General features: G+C 45.0%; 1 protein-coding gene across 3 annotated transcripts in view; it reads right to left on the minus strand.

The window, feature by feature from the left end:
- The window catches only part of L3mbtl4 (L3MBTL histone methyl-lysine binding protein 4), a 243,120-nt gene that overhangs the window by 214,655 nt on the left and 2,942 nt on the right, over positions 1 to 25,523 (minus strand). For 2 of the 3 annotated variants that reach the window (XM_033757363.1, XM_033757361.1), the window contains exon 2: positions 11,435 to 11,570. The gene's annotated coding sequence lies outside the window, so the exon portion shown is untranslated. The remainder of the gene's footprint in view (positions 1 to 11,434; positions 11,571 to 25,523) is intronic. The other variant, XM_033757362.1, reaches the window with a different exon arrangement.

Genomic DNA, 25,523 nt, shown 5'->3' on the forward strand with positions numbered 1-25,523 from the left:
TACCAGGGATTGAATTTGGGTGCTTGCGCTTGCAAGGCAGGCCACCAAACCGCTGAGCTAAATTCCCGGCCCCCTTTCTTTTTTTTTTTCCTAAATATATTTTAGCATTTTTGTAATGTGGGAAAAATGAATAGAGACATTATTTAAATATTTAGTTAGGCCATTAAGTTGGTTTGTTGAAAGAGATCAGACAAATCTAGATATTCATGAAGTTAATTCTCTCTTCTCGGATTTCTAAATCCTATTTTAAACTCCAAATTTCAGTATATCCCTATATGGTTCAACAAATTCACTTAAATTATAAGATTAATATACCTGGAAATACCTAGTTTTGAATGTAAATTCTCAGCAATGAGATTCCTTGAACAGGACAAGAATTTTTAGCTTAGCAACTCTTTTTCGATGGCCACCTCATACACCTGGATACCACAGGCATTTTCATTATGGAGAAGGACACAGAAGCACAGACCTGTCATGATTGACAGAACCAAGCAGAGCATTTTGTCATACACCTTGTACTGAAACGTGCTTAACAAAGATAAAAATGGCTTCCAAGAAAACCCAATGTGCTCCCCTCATGGTGCTCGGGCTCCATCCAGGCCCCGCACCACCCCACGGCTGAATGCAAGGGGTAATAGTATCTATCACACCCATGAACACAGATTCCACCTTAAGTCCCCTATCACCCCAGGCCACAGAAAAATCCTGAGATTCATGGCCATCTGGATATCAAGAGACCACGGAAGAGAGCACTTCACAGCTAAAGAAAATTACAAGCAATGTTTTATAGCTCTGTATTTGTAGCTGAGTGACAAAACTTCTGTTTTACAGAAGCTTCTTGAAATTTAAAAATATAAAACGAAGGGGGGCAGGACTGACTAAGCCCTGTGCTGCCAGTGATGTCTGAGAGTGAACATTTTAATAACGTTCAGTTCTTGCCAGCAACAAGAGAAAACATTACCAGGACGATCACGATCTTCATAGGACTGCCAGATCCAACCCCAGAGGGCTACACTCTTCCTCCCTTTCCCTCTCAAAGAACCCAGGAAAAATCCACCTGAACACATATAACGTTTCTTGTATGCTTAGCTTCTTAGTGCAAAGGAGCAAACCAGGCCACTGTCAAGCACGTGGAGAGCCACAGACATAGGCAGGGACTTGTCCCTCATGCAGGGACATCATCAGGGACAAATCACATTTGCTGTCACCTCTTCCATATTTCAGATTTTTATTCAGGAAACCCCTGTAACTCTTGCAATGCCAGTTTAATGGCTTCATAACATAAATTTTCTCTGTTCCCCACAAGCATGGGAATAATTCACTCCCATTCTGCCTGATTCTTTCTTTTAAAAATGTTGATTTTTACCGATGTATAATATATATAGTCCCACCATGTAACTTCTCTTCACAAAACTGTTTCCCTTCCAAACTGGACAAAATAGAGTGAAGAGCCCTGAACTCTTCCTATTGATAGAGATAACTTTTGTAAATAATCTAAAAACCTACAAAATGTTAAGAAAATGTAACATGACTTCTGCTGTCTCTAACAGCAATCTGCTTTGTTTAGTTCAAAATTAATAGACACTGGAGGTACTGACCATGAAATGGGACATCTGGCCTCATCCCTGACCTTGAACACCTGCTTATTGTGCACTAGAATAGATAGCTAGATGAGTCCTAAGGTAACCCCCTACCTACAAGGAATTGTTATGTCTGGGTTAAAATTAACTGCCTTGTGACTATGATTTGTACATCGGTAATGTAAACTGAGTAGATGAAATGTAACCACCTGAATGAGATCAAAGTGGTAAAATCTATAAAAGAAGAAGTTGCAACCCAGTATGAGGTCAATCACTGGCACTGCTCTTAGTGCAATCAACCTTTTGCCAGCAAAATAAACCTTTTATTATTTTACTGCCATTCAGCGTCTCTATGTTTGTGTCACTTACCAATTCCCTCAAAACTATCGTTTCAGCAGAGGCCTGTCTGGTGTCATGGCACGGAGTGGGGGCAAAGTTTCTTTCAGCAATTCACATGGGAGTGAAGGGAATGAAAATTCCACCATTATGTTCCTATTCGTTTCTATAAGAACAGCGACAGCACTGGGATGAAAGTACATTTTTACACCAAACATGGAGACACACGAAAATCAACCAACACCACTCTCTCACCAGTAATCACGACACTCATCCCAGTTGGTGAAATGCACTCTTAGCCAGTCTTTCATGATATCCACTATGGTGGCCACAAGTACCAGGGAAGGTTCTTCCTGTCTACTTCCTGTTCATGGCCGCCAGCTTCATTCCCAGCTGAATCTCCTCAGGCACCAGTCTAACAGCACAGGGATGGGCAGAGGCATATAAAGAAAGAGGACACCAATGAGGACGGAGCCACTGTCAGCTCTCTGGTCAAAGATACCTCTCTGCTCATACCACAAGTGCAAATTAAAACAACATCGAGGTCCCATTTACCTCACAAAGAATGGCCATCACCAAGAAACCAAATAACAATAAATCTGGGAGAGGCTGTGGAGGAAAAGAAACCCTTATAAATCATTGGTGGGAATGTAACTGGCACAACCTCTTGGAAATCAGTATGAAGAGTCTTTAAAAAACTAAAACTACAAATTCCATTCCACCCAGCTTTTCCCCTTCTGGACTTCTGAAAAGATTTAAGGACAACATATACAGTGGCCCAGGCACACCCATGTTCAAAGCAGCACAACTCATAATGGCTAAATCTTGCAAGTGGCCTTTATATCCATCAACAGAGGAATGGATTAAAGAAAAGTTGATATTTATACAACAGAGCACTAATCTGCCATAAAGCAGAATAAATTTGGGACAACTGTAGGAAAATGAATGCACCTTGAGACAATAATGTTAAGTGAAATAGACAGACAGGTTTAAACATCACATGGTTGTTCTTATATGAGAAACCCAAACTATAAATAAATTAAAAAGCAAAATAAAACATAGGTAATAGGAAACAAGGAGATGGATCTTTTGAAAATGGGAAGGAGACCGAGAGATGGAGGGAGGGGAGGGTGAGGACAGGGGAGGAATGAAGATGTGCTGTACACATGTACCAAGTCCCCACAGGTATGCAATCCTCGTGTACTATAATCACGTGCTAATAAAAAAATTTAAAACAAAACTCCTGCGATATTCAGGTTCAGCAAAGTATGCAGTGGCAACATTTACCCCCGGAGTGAAGCGAGCAGGTGCCAGGAAAGCACCTGTGACTGTCACCTGTGCTGAGGTCAGGGCTGCCTACTGCCTCTAGGCCCTTCTCTCCTCATGCAAGGAAAGTTCTCTTTCCCTCATCCCCACTGCTCCTCCCTCATCAGTCCTTAGAGTGACTTCTACTAATTTTAAAAATACATGCTTCCTGAGTACAGTCATATCATATAGCTTTCTTTGCTTTTGAATAGTCTCCAAACACCACTGTTGGGAAAGGGGGTAGAGATATGCTCTTCAGCACCAAGACTTCACTGAGCTGGATCACTCAATCCAAACGCAGTGGCTTTCAGTGTTTAAGGAACACACTTATCCATGAAGAAAATCACAGTTAAAAATGTAAATCCTTCTTTTAGTATATTTTTTTACTATACTGATACTATAGGCTATGACTAATGATAACCTAAGAGTTAAAAACCCCACTTTTGCAATGCATTAGCTATAATAAGCCAATCTTGCATTTAGAGAGTATAGTCACACTACCTAAACACTTAAAGAAGCATTTTCCCCTCCTTTCTTTACTATCTAGAGTCACAGTTTAAATTTGAAGTGACCCCAAGAACCAAGTGCTGAAGCCTTGATCCTTTGGTGGCAGGGTCTGCAGGTGGGGCCTGGAGAGGGGCCTGGAGAGGGGCCTGAAACGTGGGGTCCATTCAAGGGGAGCCCTGAGCTGACCAGGGTAGTCAGGAGGGGTCCCCACTGGAGGAAGTGAGTCACCAGAGGTGGCCTTGAGTCTCCCCTGCCTGCCTGCCTGCCTGCCATGAGGTAAGCAGCTTTCCTCTGCCACACCTTCTCTAACTTGGAGCCTGCTGGATGGACTGAAATTCCAAAGCAAGCCTCTCCTCCTTGGACTTTGTACATATGTCAGGTATTTTGTCTGGGGACAGAAAGGTGACTGATACATACACAGAACCCTGACTTCTGTTTCCCTTTGGCAATTCTACTTCTAAAGCAATTTCACACCTTAACAACTCCCGTCCCTTGCTATAGCTCTATGAAACACATGACAGAATGATATAACAGTAATTTCAGGATCAGGAAAGTGAAGTCTCCAAACTTGAGAGGACCGCACAGTGACAGGCTGGCAGGTGGCAGATCTGAGCCCTCAGCCAGGCGTCCGCATGGTCCTGGCCCACTCCTCATGTGCCAGCCTCAGATGGTGGCTGACAGGGGCTGGCACTGAGACTCTTCCCCACTGCAGGTTCCCTGGATGCTGGGACACAGAGGGACGCATGTGCTCTGCCCAGATCCCCAGTAACCCCAAGTCTGCAAGAAGTTCTCTCACTTTCATCACACTCAACACATCTGGGCCGGGGGCCCCCAAACCGGACTCTGGTAGCCACGGGCTTCAAAACACCAAAACTGCCATTAAAAGGCTAACTGCTTGCAAAGAGAAGGGAAACACACATTTAGAAGGCATTTTACGGCATACTTCATATAAGCAGCTTTCAACTTTACACATCTAAATGAACGATTTAATTGTACTATAAAGGAGGAAAAGATAAACGCCTGCAGGAAACTGAGACAAGTGAAGTAGAAGACTCACAGGAAGTTAAAGGAAGCTTTCATAATTTCTTAAAGGATTAAAATGCAGTAAAATATATACTGCATTTTGAAGCTGAGGGGGAAATCTGATTTACGTGGAGGAAGGCAAGGCCTACAGAATTTCTGTTTCTGAATAATTTCTTAGGAGCATTTTCCAATCTGTGGGCTTTCAAGTTATCTTTTGTTAAAACCAAAAAACAGACAGATGCCTCAAAATACCCACAAGATGAAAGCACAGATATACTGAATATATTATTCTTCAGAATTCGGCCATGAATTCCATGTCCTGGACAGCGATATACACAAAAATCTCCAAACTGTTTCAATGTTTCATTAACGCACTAAGGCACTGAGTTCAAAGCCACAGAGTGTGATTTCCTTTCATGCACAATGTTGCCTTCAAATGTTTGCTACTCGCTGAGGCTTGGCTGTGGGACACTATGAGGGGACTCTTGTGTCCCAGGAAGGCTCTGCAAAACAGGCACAGGATGATACTGTACCCCACATGGCGCCTTCTGGAAGAAGCTGTGGGATTTCCCACTGCGGCTGCTCCCATCCAGGATGCCAGCCCCTGGGGATGACAGGACTCCCCAGCCCAAGGATGGCTCCAGCTTCCTGCTCCTCATCTGTCCAACTTTCCCATGAAAAGATGCTTTGTCTTTCCAGTCATATGTCCTATGATGGCTCATACACTCCTGGCCCAAATATCAGGATTGATAAATACTGATAAATATGACTGAGCATCACAGCTAGCATGCAGATCAAGGTCCTCACAGCCCTCACAGGCACGGCCACTGACATCATGTCCTGCCTTCTCCCCCTGCTTGTCCTCTCTCTGCATCCTCACCAAGCATAGTCTTCCTGCGCAGGTGTCTGCCTGACTACCCACCCACCGGGGGTCTCACCCAGGCAGCCACATCTCTTTTATTCTCCAAACCACACTGAAAAGCATGTCCTGGAGACACTTTCTTCCTCCTCCCTGGCATGAAAGCCCATGGGGACAAACACTGTTTTCTTTGCTGCCCACCCCAGTGTCTGCACATGGTGAGGGTTCCTAACACCCAGGTGAATGAGCCTGTCACCTGCTACCAACTCCCAAAAAATCCTGCAGATCGCTAGAGATACCCTGATCTGATTGCAATAAAACAACTGCATGCTGACTCCAAAAGCAGCAAAGCACCCATGCTGGCAAAGGCACACAGAAGTCGGCCATGTAAAGAAAGGAGCCCAATGCTCTTGCTGGCCACACCTCAGTCACCTGCACAAAGCGCCTCTCCTGCTTGGCCTAGGTTCCACTCAGCATATAACACAGGGCAAAGATAAAACTGAAATTCCCACTGAAAAAAACCTGATAGTAGAATTTTTTTTTATGATTCCATCTATTCCCCAATTCCGAAGTTTGCAACATTATTTACAGGGAATTAAGTTTCCTGAGTGCAGTATCACTGCATAGGGGGATCTTTCATTTCAGCCACGATTTACAAATCAGATGTTCACTGCATACACGGTTTAATAAACTTCACGTACAAGGGATGCTCCTGTACTATCTTTTTCTCTGCCTGATTCACCTTAACAGAATATTTGACCTAAAAAGTCACAGACACATCTATTTTAAAGACACTTATTTCTAAAGATGGTATCGTTGTTCTTACTTCTCTGCGTGGGTCAAACTTTCACTTTGGAAATCAATTCACACTTGGCTGGCTTGTTAGTGTTTTGTGAAATGTTGTTAAAATAAGTCTGAAATAGCAAGTGGCTCCCTCTCCAGTGTACCCAGGCTCAGGCTTAGGGGTGTGCCAGTCATGCTCGGTCTCTTCACACCACCTACTGCTGCATGTCGGGGGAGGCAGTGCTGGGCCAGAAGTCCTAGCAGCTCAGAAAACCATCAAAATGAAGTCCCAGCCAGCAGCCCACGGCACAAAATTTACAGTTGTTCATTAAGCGGCATATTCTCAAAGCAGATGGAAAATTCAAGTGCTCTGTCGTTGTTACCCACATGTAAGAGCCAAATGACCCACCCAAATGTTTTCACTGAAGAAAATGTTTATGTAAGACATCTGACTATAACAAAATGGTGGTGAGGTAGACATGGTATATAGAATGTTCTGGAAAAATATAGGCTTTTATCCAATCTAGGAAGCTGAAGTGGATTTACATATTTAATTGGCTAGTCTATTTATCAATTTAATACCTGGCCAATATTCCTTTCAGAATTCTATCTCTTGCTATCTGATGTGGATTTCAAGGTGGTGTAAGCCAAATCAAAAACAATTATGGGCTTGTTTTACCTGCAACATAGGAATCCAGTAAACCCAATAAAGGGAATGATAGAACAGTCTGAGAAATCCACACTAGATATGAGTGGTACAAGTTTAATAGCTACAATCAATCAAGTAAATGAATGTGACTTCTAGTTCAATGCCATTAGAAATATAGACATCTTTTATTGATTTAATAATATGTTTAGTAAACATTACATTTCATAAGCCATTTACTTCCCTCCACAGCTCTCCACCATATGCTATTTTCCTAATATGCATGTATCTATAAACATATAATTCATATGCTTGAGTATTATTCATATATACTTCTCATTAGTTCAACTAAAATTTGAATGATTATGACTGTTAACAGGCAAAGACAACATTGTAGGATTCATGGATTGATAACAACATTAGCTGAAAGACATTTACAAATGAAATCAGAAATAAATGCTGACTGATGAAGGATTTTTTAGAAAAATTCAACTTCCGGCGGGGAAAAGAATTCAGTAAGAAGTATATTTTCACCCATCACTGACTTAAAAGACAACCATAGTTCACTGGAACTTATTTATAACAGACAGTAATCAGATTTGCTTTTCTCTAGAAAACTCTGGCACCTTGCAATTATCCCAAGATAATATCGTGATCTCTTACCTGAGTTACAGAAAGCACACAGAATACAGATGTACGGCGAGGGTCTCATTCCAATCTGAAAATCACTTTCATGATTTGGGAAGGACTGATCCTAAGAAATTTCATGATACAACATTAGCCATGGAAACTGCTTCACAACTCTATGTAAAAATACTTGGCATCACTGATATGTGGGCTCTCAAAGCACAGAACTCCTAGGAGAGTGCAGAAAGGTGGGTGCCAGAGTCTGGAGGGGGAAGGGCACTGCCTAACTTTTGTCAAAGGGTACAAAGTTGCAGTTGGACAGGAGGAACAGATGCTGAGTATCTAAGGTGGTGGATATGGAAACTATATCGATTCAATCATTTCACACTGTGGAACTATGAAACTCTGCCTTCCCCTAAAGCAATACAGATATTCTCTGGGGATGTTTTAAAACTATTGAAGTTTTGTTCTTAGTATTGAAATCTATAACAAAACTGGAATTTTGTCTATGTGTGAGGTAGGGGCCGCTTCTTTCCACATGGAAAGAAATTTTTCAAGGAGTGTTTTTTGAATCACCCACACCTGAACGGGACCGCACAGGTGCCTGTGTGGCACCTGCCTCCTGCACACCCGTGGGTCTCTCTCCGGCCCCTATCCTGCTTCATTGACCGATCAGTTGACCTCACACTATCTCGTTTGCAACATGGAGCCTTCCCACTTGGGTCAAACCCTACCTACTCCAGGTTTCTAACTCGGGCACTCATTCTTTCTCTGTGGAATCTAATTAATTTTATTTGCCAAGCGTGTTTCTCGATTCTCACATAGATTTCCAAAACATTTTGTTATATTTATGAATGGATGCTTCTCAATGTTTCCTGCTACAACAGTGAGATTTTTTTCACCGAAGACTTCCTAATTTCTCCCCTCCATTATTTTAATACTGGTACTGCTTCCGACAACTTGGCTAAATTATCACTGATTTTGAGCAGAAAATTTTGAGAACATTCTGTATTACCAGTCAATTGATTCTCAGATGTAAATATACTAAAGGAAAATGATGAATAGAGTTTAAATTGTTAAGATCTAGAGCTGCTTTTTAATCACTAACTGCATTACTATCTGATACTGCTGAACATATGAATATTTATTTTCAGATTACAATTTACTCTCTTCAAAATTTTTAAAATCATGAAATAATGTTAAACTTAAAGAAAAAAGATGCAAGTACAAAATGGTGCAGGGGAGACTTGTATATCCTTTGCCTAGATTTATTTATTGGAACATTTTTCCTCCTTTGCTTTATCATCTGGGTCCCCCATATGTCTGTATATGCACACAGATATACAGAGAGATGACATAGAGATGATTTAGATATATAAAGAAATGAGGCAGACATTTTTTGGAATGCTTTGAGGGCCCTTTCCTACGAAAGACTAAGTTTTTCTCTAGAACAGGTTATTTTCCAGAATAGAACATCACCTATCACTAGTACAGCTCAGTTACCACCTTCTCCAAGTCTAATAGTGACACAACACTTTTAGCTCATTTTCCATTCACATTCCACTTTAGTTCATTTTTCCAATGACCCGCTTTACAGGATTCCTCCTCACCCCATAGAACAATAAAACAGCAGCCAGTCTAGGGTGAGATGTTGTAATTAGTTAACAGATCTCTTTAGTCTTTCTTAGTCCCTTTACCACATCTTGGTCTTTCACTCATGGACATTTTTTAAAGGAACACACTCTTTCTCCTCCTTTGATTTTTCAAGTAAATATTATTTCCATCCAGAGATTCAGGGTGCCATCCTCCCCTCCCTGGAGATTCTGACCACTCAATCACAGGGCTAGCCGATTTCTTCACTATATAGATCCGTACAAAACACAGGCATGCACGCCATTTTGTAAATCTTCAGTTCAGGCAGAGTGTGCCTTTCTAATTGATCCTCACAAGGCTTCTCCTGACAAGGTCGACCATTTGCTCCTGGGATCTGCAGGGTTTCCTGACCGGCTCATTCACACTGCCACAATCAACAAACCCGCTGAGGAGAGATGAGGAAGGCATGTAGTCTTTCTGCCCCACTCAGCATCTGGGAATAGGAACGCAGTTAAAACTTTGCCCACAGGCTTCGTGGGTTCAGTTTTTCTTTGAGCGCTGCTATGATAGTTAAATGAAATGCATTTGTTTCCATTTGCTTTCATTTCTTAATCATTTATTACATGAGGTAACATCATGCTTCCAAAAGTGAAAACTCTACCAAAGGTGCTCATGGAGGCACCTCTTACTCCCCAGTCCTACTCCTCCTTCTTCCCAGCATTTCTTAAAGGTTTCCTGTTTCACTGTTTCCTGGTGTATTGTTTCTGATACTCTTTTTGCAAAGTAATTATAGGTATTATTTTCTTTCTCCCTTTCTCTTTCATTTTTTCTTCCATTTTTATTTTTTAAACATTGGTATGTTTGCAGCAAATAATGTTTACCCCCATTTTAGGGAGGGGTACGTGAGCTTCATACATCTTAACTCTTTCCTTCGCCTTTCTCCTTTCCATCCTCCCTACCTGCCTCTCAGGATACCTTTCCCAACTGCAAAAGATCTACCTCCCTGTTTCTTTTTTTAAAACATTATTTCCGCTTGGAGCTTCTCATGTAAGGGAAGTTATGAAGTGTTCAAGCTTGTGTGTCTGATTTATTTCACTGCGCATATATACTGCTTTCCCTCCATCCTTGCACAACAAACAGCACACTGCACCATCTACTGGGACCCTCTCCGCACCCGTGCCCAGCGCCCACCCCTTCCGGTCCACAGGCGCACTGCTTCCCCTGGACGCAGGCCCTGCCCTCATCTACCTCCCCCTCCACTTGGCTCCACCCTGTAGAGGAGAAGGTTACACAGGGCCATGGATTGGAAGAACCACAGTTGCAGCTCCACACACGGAGCCACATCTCAGAAGTTCAAGGCTGCAAACAGTCTTGAGAACCATCCGATAACACTCTGGGAACAGTGTGTTTTGGGAAAGTATATGAATAACTAGAACCAGGTGTTCATAACAAATATTTTCCAATGCTTTGCTAGAGGTAATCTGTAAGGAACTGTTTATTCTCGTGGAACTATTATGCAAGTATCTAATAAAAACCGAGATTGGTGAGAGTTGCCCGCTGACTGCCTGTGAGAGCTTCAGCCCTCTACTCCTCGGCAAAACTACTTTCCTGCTGCCTGGCTGTCTTCATATGAACATCAAGACATCTAAAAAGCTTTATGAATTGGCTAGCAAAATGTTGTCAAAACTTTCTCACACTAAGATCATTTTGGAAGCTTCCAAGAAAAACCTTAAAGAGAAGACAACACCTGCCAATGAAATGGCGAGAATGAGTGATTTCTCCAGGGTATGTTATTTTTACAAAAATAGATGTCATGTGTGTTTAGATGTGAGCTTCCATCTCACACCTACTGTTCTCCAGCAGGTCGGTTTTAACAAATACGACGCCTACCTCCTGTTCCCTGTCTTGACATTTCTCAGCTAACTCCACACAAACCACACACATGTGGACACACGCACGCACGCACGCACAGGGCGCTCGTACAAAGCACGAGAGAAGGACACCTCTGCCCTGTATGCAGAAAGGCAAGCGAGGAAGCTGCAGAAACTGCCCTGACAGAGCAGGCATTAACAAAACGCAAGGTCAGACAGCGAGGACAAGAGAAAGCACATTAGCTGAGCACAGCTCGGGGCCTAACCTCATGCAGGCCACACAGCACAGTACGGGAGGACTCACAGCCAGCAGCGGTGAGGTCCCTGCCGCTCCGGTCGGGGTTTCAGAACAGTGTGTCACCTGAGCTTGGGGAGCTCTCTGCACTCTCCGAAGTGACACTACAGGGCTGGGAGACACAGTACTCCTTGCAGGGCTTCAACTGGAAAATAAAATGTTCATTTTAACAACTCAAAAGAGAATATTTAGTGAGAAATATCACCAACTTTCATCAGTCTCTTTCCTGTCCCATGGTTTATTTATGACACGACAGATTGAAGAAATGTGTCCTCTCTAAAAATTTCATATTTTATGGCTATAATGGATAGCTGTGTTTATAAAACTATATTTTATGAGAAAAAGAAACTACAATGACATAGCTAAAGCAAACAATAAAGTCCTCTGAATGCAGTTATAAAAAAAAACCCTAAGGTTGGGAGATCTGACAAAAACTAGATGAATAACCTGCAGGCCAGTGAAGAGAACTCCTCAAGGTCATGTGGTGAGGTTAGCACCAGAATGTGGCTAAGGACACACGTTTTGAAAGCCTGCCACTACTTGTTCCACGTAAGGGGACAGAGCTGGCAATAAAACCTGGCCCGAGGCCACCAAGGCCTCAAGGACATTTCCTAAGAGCTGCCACGTGCTCCTGGCTCAGAACACAAGTGGCTTTGTTTTGTCATTTTCTTTCCTCAGAACAGTCACAAAATAATATTCTCTAGTATGAAATTGATTTAGTTTGTCACTAATGATGGAGAAGATGCAGTAGTCAAGGTTCCATGCCTCACAGCAAAAGCAGGAACAAATTATATGCTATTATTTTAAAAGCCTGCGCAATGAGCCACAGCCCAGGGGCAGCCGTGCCATGCTCACAGTGAAGGCACAGAAGCTGCTGCCAGCAAAGTCCTTTACAGAGCGAAGGTGTCAGCACCATCGGGATGGCACCTGCACATCGGCTCGCCTTCGCCCACAGATGGACGGGACAGCAGGGTGCCGTGTGCACAGCTCCCGGGTGCTGCGCAGGTGTGCCCCAACACCTTCTGGCTTGTTCTTCGTCCCTGAGAGCCCTCGGTGAGCGAGCTGTAAGAGCTGTAAGAGTTGCACCAGGATGGCTGGGGGTGGCCCTCGGCACTAGCAGAACCCTAGCCCAACGCATGTCCCGTCTGAACATCTTCGGCCCGGACTTCTGTTTAATCTGCCCATGAGCGAGGATCCAGAACCACGAGGGAGCACTGAGCACGGCCTGGTGCAGTCAAGCACTGTCACGGCCAGGCACCACTCTTCCACTAGCAGACACAGAGAAGGAGAGGCACAGCTGGAGCCTCACGGAGCCACACACGGAGACGCCTCGCCTCCACAAACCCTCGCAGAGCCCTTGGCTCTGTGCCGGGCCCCCTCCTTGGCCCTTCCTGCAGATGAGCACATGAAGCCATTTAGCAGACCACATGCCGAGGCCATCGAGAGGTCAGGAGCCACTCGGGCCCCTTCTAACTAAAGACTGCATGCATCATACTGAAATTTTTTATTCTGCAATCAAAATGAAGAGATCCTTAAACATCTAAAGTTGGCAACAGAGCGCATGCTTTGTATGTGGCCATTAAATGATCCCCAGGTGCTGAAAGTGTAAAACAGTGCAATGGAGAGACTAAGAGAGAACTGCACATATGAGGATTGAATATACAATGAAGGTGGCATTACAGATGGTCCAGCAATGAGACTGTCCTTTCAGGAAAAGTGGCTAAACTAGACTCCTACCACAACAGTATAAAACAGAGATGATGAATGGACAGAAAAGTGTATGCATCACAGTGGAATACAACACAGCTATGAAAAATGCAGGGCACAGACCTGGATCAGGCAAGATGGCATGATAGCTGCAGAATACAAAACAAGTACTAGATGTGTTTTCATTTTTTGTTTTAAAAAGCTACTTATGTGAACATCAGTTACATGTCTGTATAACTACTGTGTATAGAAAGATCCAGGTCAGAAAGAGTGATTCGCTCTATGAGGAGAACCAACAAAGAAAAAACCCTTTATTTCAATATCCTTCTGTCTTTTTAGAATTTTTAAACAGCATTGCAATTTTCAAAAGATCAACAATCACACACACACACACACACACACACACACACACACCCAATCAGGTGACAGTGGAACTAGGTGACTAGGTAGAGTGCATTTAGGCCATCAGAAGCCCTGTAGGTCTTACTGAGAAATTTCACTTTACTCTTAGCCAATGAAGCATCAACAAAAGACTTTAAACTGCAAGGGAAAGAACCACCCTTGTACTTGAGAACAGAGCTTGCTCCTGGCAGAGTGAAGAGTTAATAGAAAGTATCAAGGCCAGAAGTGGGAGTGATGTGATGGAGGCATCTAATATCTGCCAGTAGTGCAGAATTCACCTTGTGCCACAGTCAGTCTGACCCAGCTTACAGAGGCCCTGAAATCCCCTGAGCTGGAATGACTGCAAACCTGCTTCCACTCACAGGAAACTGAGGCTCAGAGTTGTTCACAAATGGATCCATTTGCACAGCTAATCCATCCAAAACTTGGAATCCAAATTTGAACCCCAGTCTCCGCACGTAAGGGCAAAGTCATACAAGATTCCAGGGCTTCAATGACCAGAACAGGGCAGGGGCTGGGTGTGGAGCGAAGAGCAGACTCACTAAGTAGGAGTAAAACACGTCCTGCTGCAAATTGGGCTGGAAGAAGGGAAGGAGAAAGGAGGGGAGTTCTAAACAGTACCCAGGGTCCCAGTCCAGGACAGTGTCCGATTCTCCATAGTATGAAACTTTGTCATCTCCATAGCATGAATGATGTCTACTGATGCCTTCAAAGACTTTACAGACAGCTGACAAGACCAGCTCTTCACACCATGGAACATCTGCTTTTCAATTCTAGCTTTCTGGTGCGTTCCTGTAGTATTCTCTGGATGCCCCACTGAATCTTTTCACTGTGGCAATGTACTCACTCCAGGTTGCCAGGAAACTATGAGGTTCTGAAACCCCTGTTTGCCTAGGGTAAAGGTGGCACGTCTCACCCCAATCTGGATTTCTTCTGTTCTAATTGCATAAAAAAATGACAAACAAAAAATACAGACACACGGCACACGTGTACACACACACATTCACAAAGCACATACTCATTCGCACACATGAGCTTCTTTCTTCTATTCTCATTCAAACTGTACCTTAACATAGCTGGTGAATGGTGGGGTTGGGATGAATTCCTGATATCTTTAAGGTTTCCAGAAACTTCCCAGGTTTCATGTAAAACGGATATGAAAATAGCTACAAGCATTCCACTAAGGATGTTAGCCTTAGTGTCCACTAGCTGTCAAGGGTCTAAGTGTCAAAACAGATATAGATATAGATAGAAATACATATTATATTTATGTAATATAGGATATATGTTATTGCATAATATATTATTATATTATTTTATTATGTATTAATATATATCCACTGACTAAATGCATATTAGACCTTAGTGGGCAGAACATGGCAGGAGCCCTCAGCTGCTCCTCATGGTTACCCAGGCCAGGCAGCAAGGAACGTTCTCAATTCTTTTTCTAAATGACACTAATTTGGCCCCTTTATGCATTGGTTTCACAGGGAAAAATCATCAGCGCATAATGAACCACAATTTGCTGGAAAGCTTCTGATGAAATGGCAGTGAAAGTTTGGTGACTGTGTTTTCTTAAACTTTCATGCTGCAGATACTTCCCTATTATTCTGAATATTTTCCACAGACTAATTCTGAACTCAAAAAATCCCAAGCTGCTGCCACGATTATACTGAGAGGCACTGTACAAAGAAAGAACATTGAATTCAGCACTCAACAAAAGTATACTTTAATAAGTTAAATTAATGCGATTCTTACTGGCTTTTTTTAAATCCATTCTGCTACAATCTGAGATGCAAAAATTCTCATTTCCTCAGACTCTGCTGATAGTAAGAAAGTTGGCTGCCCACAAACATTTTAATATGCATCCTCACTGCTGACTGCACCAGAGTCAAGAAATGTGAACACACACTGCTGCATCCAGGCAACCCGAGGGGAACAAAGCGAGAATCACACAGCTCTCATCAGGAGAGAATGCACTTCCTGACTTCTGAAGCTGGCTGATGTTCTGCTGGCCAGCACTGAATGCATTCCAGCTATCCACTGGTTCGGCCTAAAACAAACTCACGTATTTTTTACTTAACTGTCCCAAGAGGAAAAAAGACAAGGACGCTCCTAGTATAATTCTCCTCTAACTGAAAGAGCAGAGTTGTGCCGACCCTGGGTTCCGAAGGTCACCCTTTTCTTCCTCTAATCTCTTCCTTCTGAAGAGCCCTGTGCTGGACGCCCAGCTTCCAGCTGACACTGCTGATAAGCCGGCCCTGCAGGGACCACAAACTCCCCCCAGGAGCAGAGCCTCTGTCCCCACAGGCTGCAGACTCGGGTCCGCTGCTGCAGCGCGGCTGCCCTTGGACTCCCCAGAACACCCACAGCTTCATAGAGCAGACCCAGTGCAGGGAGAGGAGCTGAGCCACAGTCCGGGAGCGCCTTCCACTTGAACCCAGACTTTAGAGCTTTAGGGACAGAGATAAATGAACCAAATGGGAACTCTTTCCGCTCTTCAGAACCCCAGCAATTAATCCGCTTACAGACTTCACATCATAAAGCAACACACTCTTTTTAATAAGCTCCATAGTCCTTGTGATGTAAATCTTGACCAAGAGCTGAATGGGATGCTTACAGTATCTTTTAAAATGTATTTTTTTCTTTCCCAGAAAAAAAAAAATGAAGCCACCGAGGGTGACAAAATTCACACAGTAGACAAACACAAGTAGATGATCAAATGAACACCTTTGCACGTAGGAGGCGCCTGGAAGCTGGGGCTGCGGCTCCTGCCTAAGCGGCAGAAGGCGCAAGTGACTGGTTATGGCCTGCAGAGGTCGACGCGCAAGGCCGAGACGCAGCTCCTCCTCCATCTAAGAGGGATCCACAGCACCATCTAAGAGGGATCTCTACCGAACGGAGGACAGCGCTGCGGGGCTGTCACGGGGTGCGGAAGCCCTTTCCCTTTGCAAAGCAGGACACCTGACTGAACAGAGGGTCCAGGTGTCCTGGTGGTTTGCAGGGATTTTCTCGAGAGCCTCTTTCTGCACCTGCGGCGTTAAACACAAGCCTAGACGTTATCAAAGAGGAAACACAGATCCGACTGGGTGGATAGGCGGCATGTGGGGAGAAATTAGATTTTTAAAAATCTAATAGAGACCCAGGTGACAAAGGTAAATTTAGAAGGCAAGGGCTGTTTCTTTTGCTTAGACTTCAAGCAAGGAAGACAAGGAGATGGGAATGCGATCCAGCAAGGCTGACCCTGTCCTCCGGCAGTCAGAAGGCTGGACCAGGGAGGGCGTCCGCTCTCCCCCAGTAAGTGCAACCCAGTTTTCCTGGAGGTGGCTGGCATCTCCTCATGAATATGCACGTATTTCTTTCCCAAATCATACTAGATTTTACCTGATTTTAAGAGAGACAGAGCATGGCATAGGAGACAGGGCTGGGGGACACAGACACCAACAACAGAACATGTATAGTTGTCTTGTCTGGGAGAGAAGAGGACAGATGAGGAGTAGGTCCTCTTCGCACCACGATGCATGTCTGCCAGTGGGGTGTGCAGGAAGGGGGCAGGGACAGGGTCGGGGGACGGGGCGAGGGACAGGGGAGGTTGGGATGCTCTAGCTGCCAGCAGTAAGGCACTGCAAGAAGGTAGCCATGGTGGCGTTAAGGCCACAGATGGGCACAAGTGACCCTCAAGGTAAGGCCAAGCATGTGGCTGGGGTGGATGGAGCCAAGTAAGGGGCACTCTGAGCTGCAGGGCCAGGGAGCATGGCACTGGGGATGACAAGGGATGACTAGGTGCTGGGAGAGAGTGACTGTAAGGACAGCTCACACTTCACGAAGTGAGCCGCTGGCCAGGCACCGTCAGACGAGGCTCTCAGTGGGACAGGGCTCTTCCCAAAGTCCTGCCACAGGAGACTGTGGGCTGCTGCCAGGTGAGAGGGCTGGGAGCCAGAGGGCAGCACCGAGCGTTCCACATGGGGAGGGAGGAGTCAGGACCAGGGGGGCAGGGAGGGAAGAGGACGGAGAGGAGACCAGCGTGAGAGACAAACACTGCAGCTGTGGACGCCCGGAATGGTGTGAGGGGCTGCCGGGGATGGCGAGCACACGGTGGGCGACAGGAGCATGTGCCGCTGCACAGACCACTGGAGACCCTGTGTGGCAGAGGCCAGTGGGGAAGCTGGCTGCCATTTACATGGCAACAAATCCAGGCTTTGTCCCCAGCGAAGGAAGAGGTGGTGGCGGCAGAGGACAGCAGCGGGAAGATTAGGGGCAGAACGTGTGCAGGGGAGGAGAGGGGAGAGGGAGAGGTTTGGAACCAGCGGACCGTGTGGCTGAGAGTGGGTGAGCCCAAGAAGGAGCCTATGAGATCCTGGGGGTCACTTCCAGAGGGCAGTTCCGGGCCCTGGGGGAACAGGCCCGAGCTGCAGAAGTGGGAAGTAGAGGGGGTTCGGCGTAGCAGGAAGAGTGAGAGCTTTCAGATTTCAACACGCCACCCTGGGCCCGGGGACGGGTCGGCAGTGCAGCATCTGCTCTAAGAACTGGGCACACCCAGGCCAGTCCGTGCCAGGAGGAGGAGCAGGGTGGCGAGGCTACAGGTGGGACGTGGGAGCTGGGGAAAAACCCAGCAAAGGAAACTGCTTCTGGTCCAGTCCAGCCAGTCCCAGCCCAGGGACAAGGAGCGCGGAGGTGGGCCGGGGGCGACCTGACAGGAGCAGAAGTCACCGTGCCCAAAGGGATTCTGCAGGGAGGCAGAGAAGCCCTTCCGAGGAACAGGGAGAGTCTAGGTCAGGCCGCCCTGCTGAGGCTGGGGACTGCTGGCCGCCACCCGCCAGGCCGTGTGGCACCTGAGGGGAGCAGGCTTCATCCAGAGCAGGGCTAGGCGGCACTCATGAGAACATGAGTGTGGGGCACCGAGGATCCCAGCAAGCAAACAGTGGAACGGAGGGGCCCGGGACAGGGGGAGGAACAGAGGAAGCCTGTGTGCATCCTAAAAGAAAGCTGGGTGCTGTGAGGAGTGAGAGCAGAGGCCACAGCTCACTATGGCAGCGGAGCACACGTGGGCCCCATTCAAGTTCCGCACAGGTCAGACAGACCACGTGGGCATCAAGGAGCAGGCAGGCTGCACCAGGAGTGAGGGAGCCTCTGGGAGGGAACACAGCTGCGGAGGGCGGCGACGGCCGGAGGAGGGGACGCCGGGCCGGTGGGGAGAGCAGAGGCCACCAGGACAGCCCGGAAAAAGTGGGGGGAGCTGGAGGCAGAAATCTCAAGGGAGGCAGTGTGAGGGGGAGGGGACCAGGACAGGCAGGGAGGGTGAGGGAGAAATGCTTCTCACTCCGCCTCAGGACAAAGCAGAAGCCACAGTCTCAAATTTCACATCCAGTCCATTTAGGCATATCTCACTGGAGGAAGAAGAAATAAGAAAGAATAAAAGAAAGAAGAAAGAAAAAAAGAGGCTTTAGATCTGCTTTGTCAACAGAAGGTGTTTATATCTTTCTGGGCTCATCCCAGATGGTAAAATAAATTATAAAATATAAAGCATTTCACTTGGTCTTGTACGAAAAGACATTTAAAACACACCCACAGGTATGAAAAACTCAAGAGCACAAATAAGATAGGCATTCTTACTTCAAACAATATACACACATTTGCTTGTTAGATTCTGTATCTGTTTAGCATGATGGAACATGTGTGTATGTGTGTGTGTGTGTGTGTAGGTCTGGTACATCTTCCAAAACTTAAAGATCAGTCTGGAAAAGACATCGCTAATGTAAAACTCTACTTATTGTCTTTGGAACAGTTTTCCACTCAAGAGGCAAAGTATTTTAAGTTTTATTTTCAACTCTTCAGAGTCAAAAGCTGGTGAGTTCCATCCCAGTGCTGACCTTAAGAACGTGATTACAATATTTGTGCATTTCTACATTTGTGCAATAGAAATTAATGCTAGTCACTGAAACCACAATGTCGACATGAAATTGAGCTCTGAAGACTGATGCAAACCATCTGGCCCTAGGACCCTGGCCTAGGAGAGGATGGTGCACGAGTCTGGTTCCTAAGACAGTGTCCTTCAGGGACAATTCTCCTATATGTAAGTCCCCCTTCAACCCCTCCGCCTCCATTTGTGGGTTCTGCATGCCCAAGACCTCGGATGGTGATGCAGTCAAGCAGGGTGTCTTCTGGATAATCCTCCAGTTGTGCACCTGGGCCGGGCTGCATCCATCCTCGGGTGCCATGGCCCAGTCCACCTCCTGACCTGCAGCAGTTCTGCACCAAGACATAGCAGGATCACAGCAGGAGAGGGCCTGTAAGTCAGGCTGGCTTTCCCTGGTCCATGCCAACTCTGTAAAGATCATCTGCTCTCCGAATAATAAGAGGCTTCCTGGAAGTGATTCATTTAATGGGGACTGATCGATGCTCAATACAGAGCCACTGCGCAGGCGCGGAGCACAGGAAGGCGTTGCTCCCTTAAGTAAACTCACGCTTCCAGCACGCAGAGACATCCATCCATCAACATGGGGTGGCAGTGACCTGAACATAGGCAGGAGAAGAACGGCTCTTGCCCCTTCTAGGACAGCAGGCCACAAACCCACACCCGGAATGTCCTGTGCAGGCTGCCCAGCCACACATGTGTAGGGCCCGCAGGCTCCCTGAGGCTCTGACTTGGCTGATCTCAAAACAGCCCAGCAGTTCCGCTTGCCTGCACTGGAGAAAAGCATCTAATGTGGAGAAAGAGACAGTAAACCTGTGCTCTGCACGTCTTCACTTTCCATGGAGCAATGAGCATACTCTTTTTTAGGGAAGTCGCTAACCTTCAAGACAGAGGAATACTCAGCATTTCCTGAACATAAGATATGCCAGAAACATAGCCCTTTCTCTCCCTCTTTCCTACATCTCTCCTCCCCAGTCTTACTGCCACAGCTGCTTGGAATGGCGGCCGCCATTCTGGTAAAGAACTTCCTTCTTCACCTTAAAGTTTCCATCTCCTACATCACGCATCACCGGTCATAAATAAAACCGAAGAACGAACAGGGCTTGTCCCTATAAGGCATGGATATCCAGTGATGACCCCTGAGTGGCTGCCCGTGCAGCCGACAGTCCCCGACCCGCCTGCACCACTCACCCACTATGTAACCAAGCCCCTTCCCCGGCTCCTTCTCCTCTCCTTTGTGCCCTTTCCACCAAGCAGGCCGCCTTGCTACAGTGCCTCTACAACAAAATCTCTCACAGGAGCTCGGCCGGTGTGCGGAATAATCTTCGGCAGGCACCGGTTTCTTTCAACATCCACAATCACAAATACTAGCCCTTACACACAATAACAAGTATTAGAGGTAACTCAATAGATGTTGTGAAAAGAAAAGCAAATAAACAGCAAAGGCTTCTTGCTGCAGATTAAAATGCAATACAATTATGTAAATGTGATGCAATTTTTCATATAAACTTATCCTGAAATGGTATAAATTCAGGCCAGGAAGAACAGGCAAGGCAACAAAAGATTTGATACCTTGAGTTCCATATAGGATCCGCGAAAGCCACAAGACCTCCACGACAACAGTCACTTGGTCAGTCAGGACTCTACCTGCCCTGCACATCTTTTTACTTGGGTATGCCATGATTCAGAGATTCGTGGAGCTCTCCGAACACCTTACTTGATCCGCCACTGCCACACATGCACTGAAAGAGATCCCCCAACCTGGCACTTATGTGGACACATGCAGGAAATACCAGCTGACAAAGATAAAGACTAATACGTATCCATTGGCGGTGTGCAGCTTGGACCCCATGTCTATCACATATCCTCCAACCACCCAAGGAGATGAGTAGGGTACTCTCTCGACAGACAAGGAAACTGAGGCACAGAGGGGTTAAATGAAGTGACCAAGGTCATGGCACTGGTAGTGTTGATCCTGAGCTTCAAACTCAGGCTCCAGCACACACTGGAACACGGTCAGCTTTGTTAGTCCGAAGCCCAGCCTACAAATTCAAACAAGCTGATAGGCTACATAAGCAAACAATTTCAGCTTGAATAAATCTTCTAAGTGTTGATTTGTTGCAAAAATATACGAGATCTCATGGCTACCCTTGGAAAACAGCTGCACAGGTGCTGCTGTAACATTCTGTTCTTTCAGGTACCCCTCCCAAGACCACACTTCTGGGGCAGCCTCTGAAAGTGCTGCAAGAGAAAATACAGTGAGAGGAAAACAATAAAACTTTACTGAAGACAAACTTAGGAATCAGGTTAATTAAATCAGTGACTAGAAGGCCCAGAAACTAAAATCCTTCTCCCTCACTTCCTGTGCACAGCTGGAAACTCACCTGGCCACTCCAACCCCACTCTGCCTAACTGAATAGGCATGGATACGTGCCACCCTCAAGATGATGCCCACTGAACACTTCTGGCAGGTGCCCTCATAGAGGGAGGACAGGTGCAAGTTTTCTGGGAAACTATTTGATTAATTTAAAGGGAAACAGCTTGCAAATTTTTAATACTTGTTTTTGGTGTGAATGACAACCGGTACACCCCACTGAAAGGCAATGTGACAATATTTGTCCAAACCCTAAAACATTATTTCTATAATCAAACCAGCAGTTTTTCTCCCAGGAATTTGTCTTGATGAAATCACAGCGGATGTGCCCAAAGGGCAAACCACAGGATTTTTCTGCTAGAACTCTGCATAATAATGAAACACAGGAAACAAACTAAAGGTTCACCAAGGGGGAATTAATTAAATGCATTGCACAAATGTGTCATCTTGATAACAGACAGAAAAATTACATTGTAGGAAACTGTCTAGCAGCAGAGCAAGTTTACATTAATGATATATTACTAAGCAGGGGATAAAGAAGTTCACAAATAAAATGACCCTTTTTGGTAAACACGCAATGAGGTATAAGAGATTAAAATTATGTATATTAAAATCTTGAATCATTTTTAGGTGCCAGAAATATAAACATTTCTTCTCAATGTTCTTTTTGCTTTTGAAATTTCCTAGATGAATAGCTAATCACTGTAATTCAAGAAGTGTCAGTTTTAAATAATAAAAGTCTAGCAAAAAGAGAATTAATAATTGTTTTAAAGTCCCACACCTCAGTAACATCTCCCCGAGAGCGACGTGCGGAGAGCAGTCAGGCACACATGACAGGTGACAGTGCGCATGCGCAGCAGAGCATCCCCGCAGCGCTGCGCACAGCCCACCTCCCTGCGCTGGGTAAGGGTGCGCAGTGCAGCCACTGCGCAGATGCCAACCAACACCAGTGCAGGAGGAAGGAGAAGTAACCTACCGCGTTGATCTGTGTGCATCTGAGGTCTCAAAAATCTAAGCTATCTTGAAAATATTTAATAAACGCCTTCTGAGTTGAATGGTTTATGTCAAAACCTAAGGGCACAGAGCGGCACATATCCTATGCTGTGCTGTGCTCTTATCTAAGTGAGATGAGAGGTGAGCCGGGCTCAGGGAAGACACACACCACGCATGAAATCGAAAACAGTCAGACTCCTAGAAACAGAGAGGGCAGAGATGCTTGGCAGAGGCTGGGGAGAAGGGCCGAGGGAGGGGAGGCGCTTGTCAAAGAGCACAGCACTTCAGTGAGGCAGCAGAAACAGGTTTCACAGATCTGTGGGGTAACATGGTGACCAGAGGGAGCAGTGCATCCTATGGCCCCAAATCCCAAAAGAATCGCTCACTGCAAAAACAATGATAAGTATGTGACATAACAGACACATTAGTTACCTTGATTTAATCCTTCTACCACATAAACACATATCAAAACATCCCCTTGCATCCTGTAAATGTATGTGACTATTACTGGCCAATTAAAAAAGGTATTCGTAAATCAGTACATGTATGAAAACACTCATTTATGCACATATTTATAAAGCATCTTCTATGTGCCAGGCACAGGGCATGTGTGTGTGTCCACATAGGTACACAAGCTCGCAGAGAAAAACAAATAGAAAGAAACAGCCAAGCAACTACCCAAGCTGATACCAGGAGGCGGGATTAATGTAAATATTCTTTCCTTATTTGTTACTTTTTCCATTTTAAAAATTCTCTACCAGTTTTATTACTTAAACACACACACACACACACACACACACAAACACACACACACACACACACACACACATGCAGAGAGAGAGAAAACTGGCCAGAAAGTGCTGAGTACTCATGAGTACTCATGTTAACACAGTCTTGCTGCACTGTCCAGCAGAAGGTAGGTCCAGGTGGATGAAGGTCAGCACCACCAAGGGGAGATGGTAAGACCCATCTCTAGGACAAATATGTTTCCACAAAACCCCCAGTCAATGCAAGAACAAATGCAAAACTCCACTGAGTCATAAAAAATATTGAAGGCTGGGGATTTAGCTCAGTGGTTCTGCCACCTGCCTCACAAGCACAAGGGCCCGAGTTTGATCCCCGGTACAAACAAACAAACAAATAAATATTGAGTCACTAAAAACTATTTTCTCAATTTTCTAATTTGCCGAAAGGAACATTGTCCAGTGGAATAAAACCATGTGCTATCCTTGTGGCAAATGAAAAATAAGTAATATACATTCTTTTCTCTTTGACAGCCATGAATATCACTGCACAAGGAAGAGTAATATAAACTCAGGCGATAAAGAGAAAACCATGTCAATGTGTATTACTAAAAACCAACCCCAAAAGTATGGACATTAGCATTCACCATTGGTAGAAACACTAATTAGCTATTGCTAATAAATATTCTATTAAATGAGGATAAATATCTAGAGCAGGGCAGTCACTAAATGATACTAACAGAATGGTCATCGACAGATCTGCCTGCTCTGCTTGGAAACCCTGGGCCACCACTGGGAGCGTCCATCGGTGAATCCACACCCACAGGCTGACAGCATTCCTCACTTGTGCCCACCTCACTGAGCAAGATGTAGAGAAAGCCAAGTAACAGACCCTGAAAACGTTCCTGTACGATTATTCAACGTCCCTATTCTCACACAAGCATTTTACTGCATTACAATTATGTGCTTTACAAAGAAAACATTACAGCAGCATCAGCTGTAAAGCAAATGTATCTCATTTTCCACAACAGCTGTGTTCTTAAAAAGACTCTGTAATTTCTCAATTTAATCATATTTCCAATTGTCATACGTTATTGTTTCAGCAGAAGTAAATCGTATCTAAGATCTCTTTATGACTACATAAATAGGCAAAGAGCCTTTTAAGATTTATCATAAAAATATATAATATCAGACAATAAGAACTTTCAACAAAATAACTACTTTAGCAAAGCAAGAGAATATGACTGGGTGTGGTAGTGCCCATAGTCCCAGCTACTCAAGAGGCTGAGGCAGGAGGATCACAAGTTCCAGGCCAAAAAATTACAGAGACTCCTACAATAAAATATAAGACAATAATAAAATAAATAAGCACCTAGGGATGAAGGTCAGTGATAGAGCACTCCTGGGTTTGACCCCAGTACCACAAAAATTGAAAAAATCGAGATTACTCTGCAAAGCAGCTGAGGGAACCCTGCCACACTGTGCAGCTTCATTATTCCCCACACAGAAGACCGGAGCTGAGATTAACCACTTTGCTTATTTTGCCTCAGAAAGTGAGCCTTAAAAAAGAAGGACTTTGTTGGTTCTGCCCTTCGGCTCCCAGAGCTGAAACCCCGCCTGGCCATAAATATTTGCTCAGTGAGTTCAGAGGAGGCAGGCAGGCAGATCAGCACTTGGCACTTGGTTTGCAGATGAATTCAAGGGTATCTACTCTGCCCAACGCATTTCTGGTTTCCTGGAGAGAGGAAACTGACTCTGACACCACACTGTCCCTCAGTGTCCTGAGGCAGACTGCACATGTGATGTTCCTTTCATAAATGCAGCATTTTAAACCCTACATTTCATCTATTTTAACTATATTCACTGGCTGTAGCAAAATGCTCCAATGACTGATTCTTTCTGCCAAATAATATGTAATATAGAAAGTATGTTTGATTACAAATGGCATCATCTGTCACTTAATAT

Source organism: Fukomys damarensis, unplaced genomic scaffold, assembly GCF_012274545.1.
Source record: "Fukomys damarensis isolate Sample0158 unplaced genomic scaffold, DMR_v1.0_HiC HiC_scaffold_30, whole genome shotgun sequence".
Lineage (NCBI taxonomy): Eukaryota > Metazoa > Chordata > Mammalia > Rodentia > Bathyergidae > Fukomys > Fukomys damarensis.